Raw genomic sequence first — 6,760 nt, forward strand, 5'->3', positions numbered from 1 at the left:
TTGTAGACATTAATCAATAAAATTTATGAACCAAAATTTTCTTCAGCACGTACCAAATCAGAAGAGATAATTACCAACGTTTTATCACCATACATATTAGGCAAAGTAAAACTTTTTTTATCGTCTTACTTTTTCATGAATACAGAATATTACATAACCCCCGTCCCGTTTTTGCCAACCTAATGTCCCGTTTTTGTCTCAAGGAAATATTGTCAGCCTAGTTATAACGCATCTCATGCTGCATCGACTGTCGCGCATAATAATCAGAGCCGCATTCAGGGCTTAGGCAGAGAGTCCTGTTCAAAAAGTATATTGCAGTCTCCATCAAAAGTCAGTGATACTGGGAATGAGCAACACAGAAGGTATAAGATTAATCTCAGAAAGGTATTTTACATAGGAACATGGAATGTCCGGGGTCTACAGATGAGTACTCTTGAGATTATCTGTAGAGAGACGGATAGGTATAAAATTGACATCCTGGGAATTACAGAGACCAGATTAAATGGAGAAGGTTACTTCAAAAGAAAGGATGGTATGCCAGTTATTTACTCAGGTGGTCACTCAAGACATCATGGGGTAGCTGTGATACTTCTTGGGGTTATAACCCCATTAGTGATAGGATCCTCTCTATTAGACTTAAGGCTCAGCCTACCAATATATCAGTTGTGGTAGTTAATGCACACCACAGATGGGCCTGAAGAAGAAGAGAGTGAGAAATTCTACGAAAACTTACAAACTGTGTTGAACTGCCTACCAAGCAGAGACATATTGTACATCTTAGGGGACTTAAATGCAAAAGTGGGAAAGAATATGAGAGTCAGGCCAGAGTGTGGCATGTTTGGTCTGGGTGAACGTAACACCCATCGTGAAAGACTGTTGGAATTTTCCCGTGCTAACAAATTAGTTATTACCAATATCTGCTTCCAGAAACATCCACGACGGATCTATACTTGGACATCTAACATTGATAAGTCAAGGCACCAGATTGATTACATCCTGGCTCTCCGGCGGTGGAAGACAAGCATCTCTGATGTGCATACTTCTCCTGGAGTAGATTGTGGTACAATCCATCAGCTAGTAAGAGACAAAGTAAGACTAAGACTCCGAAAACTTCCAGGTCAGGCACATCCCACTAGATTGGATGTTAGAGTAATTCCTAGTAGATTCACAGAAGAAACGTCAACTCGGTCGGATGATTTCTTGAAGATCAATGAGGAGAACCCACCAGAAATGCTTTGGGAAGGAGTCAAGGTGATAATACAGGATACAGAGATGAATTATCTCTGCCCAATAAGAAGACGAAGAGACCTATGGATATAAAATTCAACATGGGAACTAATCAAAAGACGGCGGTTGGAAAAACAGAGAGACACAGGGACTGAAAAATACAAGAGATTACATAGAGAAGTCAGAAGAGCCATCAAGAAGGACAAAGAAAAGTTCTATACTAATAAATGTGAAGAAACAGAGTTGCAGACGAGAAAGCACAATTATAAAAGGATGTTTTATTTAGTTCGTGACTTAAAGCACAAGTTTAAGCCTAAACTGAATGCCATCAAAGATAGGAATGGATCATTACTAACAGAAGAATTGGACATCAAAAACAGATGGAAAAAATACTGTGAGGAACTGTACAGCAGAGTGGATAAAGAAAATGTGGAGCCCTCCCACCAGGAAAATTTTGATTCGGAACCTCCTGCACTTAGGCATGAAATTGAAAGAGCAGTTAAGCAGCTTAACAGCAATAAGGCCCCAGGTGCAGAGGAAATCCCAGTAGAGTTAATAAGGCCACAGGGGATGGAGGTATAAGAGTGTTTCATAGATTGATTACAATGATATGTTAGAGAGGATCATGGCCTATAGAATGGAAGAATTCAGTTTTCATACCACTACACAAGAAAGGTGATATGAAGGCATGCAAGAATTATAGAACTATTTGTTTGATATCTCATGCAAGCAAAATTTTATTGAAGATCATGCTAAATAGGATTGAGACCAAAGCTGAGACAGGGATGCCCGAAGAACAAGCAGGATTTAGGAAAGGTAGGTACACCAGAGATCAGATCCTTTGCCTTAGACAGATCATAGAAAAATATTCAGATATCTAATTCAGACTCCCTCTGTTAATGTGTTTCTTAGACTACTCTAAAGCTTTTGACTGTGTTGAGTACGCGAAACTGTGAGAAATAATGAAAAGAATGGGTTTTCCTCAACACACTATCAGGTTGATAGCCAACTTGTGTAAGGAACAAGAAGCCATGGTAAAAACAGGTGTTAGAAAAGGAGGTAGGCAGAGATATTTACTTTCTCCTCACTTGTTTAGTATATATGTGGAGGACATCATGCGTGAAACTTGGATGAGCTCAGTACAGGAATTAGGATAGGAGGTAGATTGATCAATAATCTGAGGTATGCTGATGATACAGTACTCCTTTGTAATGACATGGAAGAACTAGGACTAATTCTTGACAAAGTTAACAAGATCAGTAATAACAGAGGACTTCAACTCAATCCTAGCAAGACAAATATTATGGTTCTCAAAGGAAATACAAACAGAGAAGCTCTTGAGAAACAAATATATCTTAATGTAGAAAGCAATGAGGTAGTTAGCAACTTTGAGATCCATTATTAATGTAAAGAATTGCTGTTCAGAAATTTCTAATGTCAGATAAAGGTTAGGAATGGCTAAAACAACAGTGTGAGACCTGTCTGAAATCTGGAAGGATAAATCTATCTCCTTAGGAACAAAGTTGAGGATTTTGGATGCAGTTGTTTTTCCAACAGCGACTTATGGATGTGACTTGGAACCTGAAGAAGTCAGATAAGAAACAGATATCTGCTTTTGAGATGTGGTGCTACAGAAGGCTGTTGAGGATATCATATACCGAAAGGCATACAAATGAATGGGTGTTAGAAAAGATCAGGAGAACTTTAAGGCTCCTTAAGGACATTGACAGATATTTTGGTACTTCTCAGAACAGTAATAGAAGGTAAAGTTCCTGGAAAAAGAGGCAGGGATAGACCATCCATGAGATGGATGGATGGATGTTGTATGTGGAGTGACTGATCTTCAGAGAGTTGAGGACGCGAGAAAAGCAAACAACCAGACTACATAGCGAGGCCCGTTGTGGCACATCACCGAGCATCGGAGTGACCATACGGCGTCTGTAGATGCCCAGTGAACATATTAGTAGTATCCGTAAACGTGAAAGGGGATTGTAAAACTTTTCATGGTGTAGATTGATGACCAAACAGGTGACGCGTTCCCTTAAGCCAGGCTATTCAAATTTAATTTTACGTTTACAAAAATTATTCTATATTTTTCTTTTTCATAGTTAACGTAAACTAGTGTTTTATTTGCGTTATTTATACACAGCAACGTTATTTAACCATAGCATTCATTCTACAAGTGACAAAAAAAAAAAGACAGCGATTCGTTAACGATCATATTCGTCATCCGACAGTGATCTGATCGTGTAGTATGACCTACGCAGAAAATCTACTTCTCATCCATTTGCTCACTGCAAAAATTGCATTTCGGTAAATTGTCGTTTCGATCAATTGCCATTCGATGAATAGTTTTCGATAATTTATCTTGATATCGAAGCGAGAAGATAAGAAAAAGTGGAAAAATAAGAATGAAAAAAAAATAAAAATAAAAATCGCATTGACAAATGGAAACTAGAAGAATAACATAATAGAAAATGCAATGAAAGTGAAAGAGGGAAATTACTAAGAAAGAATGAACGAATAATATATCAGTGACATATCTCGTTATAGCTAATTAAATCTGTACGATTATCAACAAGTTTTCAGGGATTAGTGAAAAGTAATTGGTTATGGCATCAATGCCTACAGCAAACACTTACTGTGCAATCCCTCCAAATAGAAATCCTATTTAGCAGAATGCTGTACAAGAAATCGCCTCCTAAAACCAAAAACTTATTCATTTTGTTCATCTCAGAAACTTTTTCATTAGCTCGGTTCATATCGAAAGACTGCACGAGTCGATGGAACTCTTCCGCACTTTTATAGAGCACCACATTCTCTGCCAGCTGCTTGTGCTTCTCGTTACAATCTCCTAAAAACTGTCTGAACATTTTCTTGTGGAAGGGCATTCCAACTGCATCCACATAAAGATACACCAACAATGCGACCATTCTGTGGCGGTAGTATTCGTCCTCTAAGATGTTCCTGTTAAGGAAGTTTGAATATCATCAGAACACTTTCATTTGCCAGTATTGAATACGCGCTATCTGAAGCATTGCTTATGATAATAATTTCACATTATGAAGCAATTATTAATTAATACCAGCAAATAATTTGGCACGAAATATTAACATTTTAATTCAGAGAATAACACTATTTAAGATAACACAAGGTAATTCATCAAGACTTAATTATTTATCGATAAAGTAAAGTGAACCTTACTTGAGATTCGCGTAGATCGATTTGCAAATTGGTTGGTCTAGGCTTTGGATTCCTTCCAGTGTTTTGACTATTTGATTGTACATTTCTGTATGCAAGAAATCTTTCAACAACAAACCATTTGAGATTGTTGCGAGGCTATTCTGGATCAGCTGTTTCTGCTTAGAAGTGAGCACATCTTCCGCACAAAAAACTTCGCTTGTTGGTAAAGAACTACTGCTCTGCTTCGTTTGTTTACCATCTGCTTGTATGCTTCTTTTCCGATCATCGCAGGTGAAGATTTGCCTCGTATTATACGATACAATTCTCGTTGTGCGCTCGCCAAACGACATTCTGATAAATGAAAGTATTCTGGTTCTTCCAATAACTTCCATTGGTTTGCTACTTAAATAACCACAATACGCCACAATAGCAAATTAGCTGACTGAATTCTCTCGTGAATTGAACAACTGTCTGACATATCGTGTAAGAACTCTATTCATTATTGTTTTTTTCAGGATACATCGAGAAAGAAACTGCAATAAATTAGATTTCTCAAATCCATTCTGTGAACAAGTTGAGAACCAATAATTCGCAAAAGTAGAAGAATGAAATGAAAATTCAAAAGATAAAACTTACGCCTTAGTATGACGAGAATGCCTGTTAATCATATAAGTAGGAAGTTATCTGAGCTGAATAAGAACCTTGTGCACTACACGTATTATTATTATTATGATGCTTTGAGAATAAATTTTTCACCGCTTGAGGCGCTTGTCATAATGAAATGTTCCTCGTATATAACTAGAGGCAAAAGTATCAAAGCATCAGCAACCATTTAAACCGCAAGTTTATTTCATGTTTAAAATTTTATTTTATCTTATTTTCAGGAAATCATAATTCTGGAATTGTTGGATATCATTTACACCTATCAGGGACAGTTCAAAGTTAAGAAGTTTGGGTTTTTGTCCGATTCTTTAAAATTAAAACTACTATTTGAGAAAGTTAAGTACGCGACTAGAATTCTTATTTTCTAGTAGCTTCCTTAAAGAACCGGTTGCTGCATTTTAGAACTTATTTTTGTCTAAAAGTAGTTGTTAAATAATCGAAGGAAAGAGGTCACAAAACCAGTTACTAACTATAAAAATGAACCTGTTGAACAAGACCTTTGAGTTGTGCTTTGATTATTAATGCTGAAAGTAAACATTCCAGCACGTGATTTCCCTGTCATACCGAAATGTTCCTCATAAATGCAAAAGTTTGTATCTCAGAGAACAGTACAACCAAGAACTAATTTTAACTGCAAATTCATCTCGTGTTTAAGTCCTTAATTTGTCGTGAATATACGGCGAACATATTCGGGGTCCTGGGTAATCTTTGTGAATTTTAAGTAACTCGAACTAAGGTGACTTCGATTCCGAAGCTCTCTGGGAAATTTCGATACTTTGTTTCTTTTTATATTTCACTGTAATGGATGGATCCATGATATCCTCCGGTTGTCAATGCTTAAGAATATAGTGTTGCAAGTGGTATTTTTGCAAGTTTATTTTTAGAAACTATAAACACAATTCACACTTAAAATACAATAGATTAGAAAACAGAAATAAAACAATTTGCTCTTTGTCGATTTTTATTTTATTTTGTTATTTTTTATAAACGTTTCATGGAAGAAAAAACCTTGTGGCTCCGGTGTGTGGACAACAATTTCATTTTGTGCATTTATAGCACGAAATATTCTCTACACTTGAAAGAATATTAAATTGCGGTCAACTTCACTTCCATGGTTCCTTCATGGGAACGTGTGTATTTTCGAATTCAATAAAGTAGCAATACAATACTCTGATGAAATTCATCAAACTCCGTTACATTTTCTGCCTTTTTTCTGTCCATGTTGTTTTTAACCTTGAGAAAACTGAATTCATGACGTAAACCAACCTGCATTTGTACCATGAATAGTATGCATTGTCCACACCGAAATATATTGCAGTTATATTAAAATGTTTTTTATTGCTACAGTTGTGTAAATGAGTCTCTTCTGTCCAGGAACAAGAAAGGTCTTCAACTCCGTTAGGAAGCGAAGTGCAGAAAGAAACCTGAAACAGACAGTGGTAACGAACTCAGTATTAATAGAATAGTTTGCTTTTATTAACCAGCTATTACGTAATTAGTTTTAATGTCATATGAAATTGCAAAGTTTGGAATTATGCAGAGCAGGTAAAGTTATAGGCGTGTGTTGCCTCTCATCTCCTACTTTTTCTTCGGTTTTTTCTCATTGAGAAAACACCAAGAACTCCGTGAGAATGGCTAACTAACCTACATTAAAAATGAAAAAAAAAAAAATTCTATCAGGAATTTG

This window comes from Typopeltis vanoorti, unplaced genomic scaffold (assembly GCF_054136105.1).
Source record: "Typopeltis vanoorti isolate ZY-2024b unplaced genomic scaffold, IOZ_Tvanoo_1.0 HiC_scaffold_922, whole genome shotgun sequence".
Taxonomy (NCBI): domain Eukaryota; kingdom Metazoa; phylum Arthropoda; class Arachnida; order Uropygi; family Thelyphonidae; genus Typopeltis; species Typopeltis vanoorti.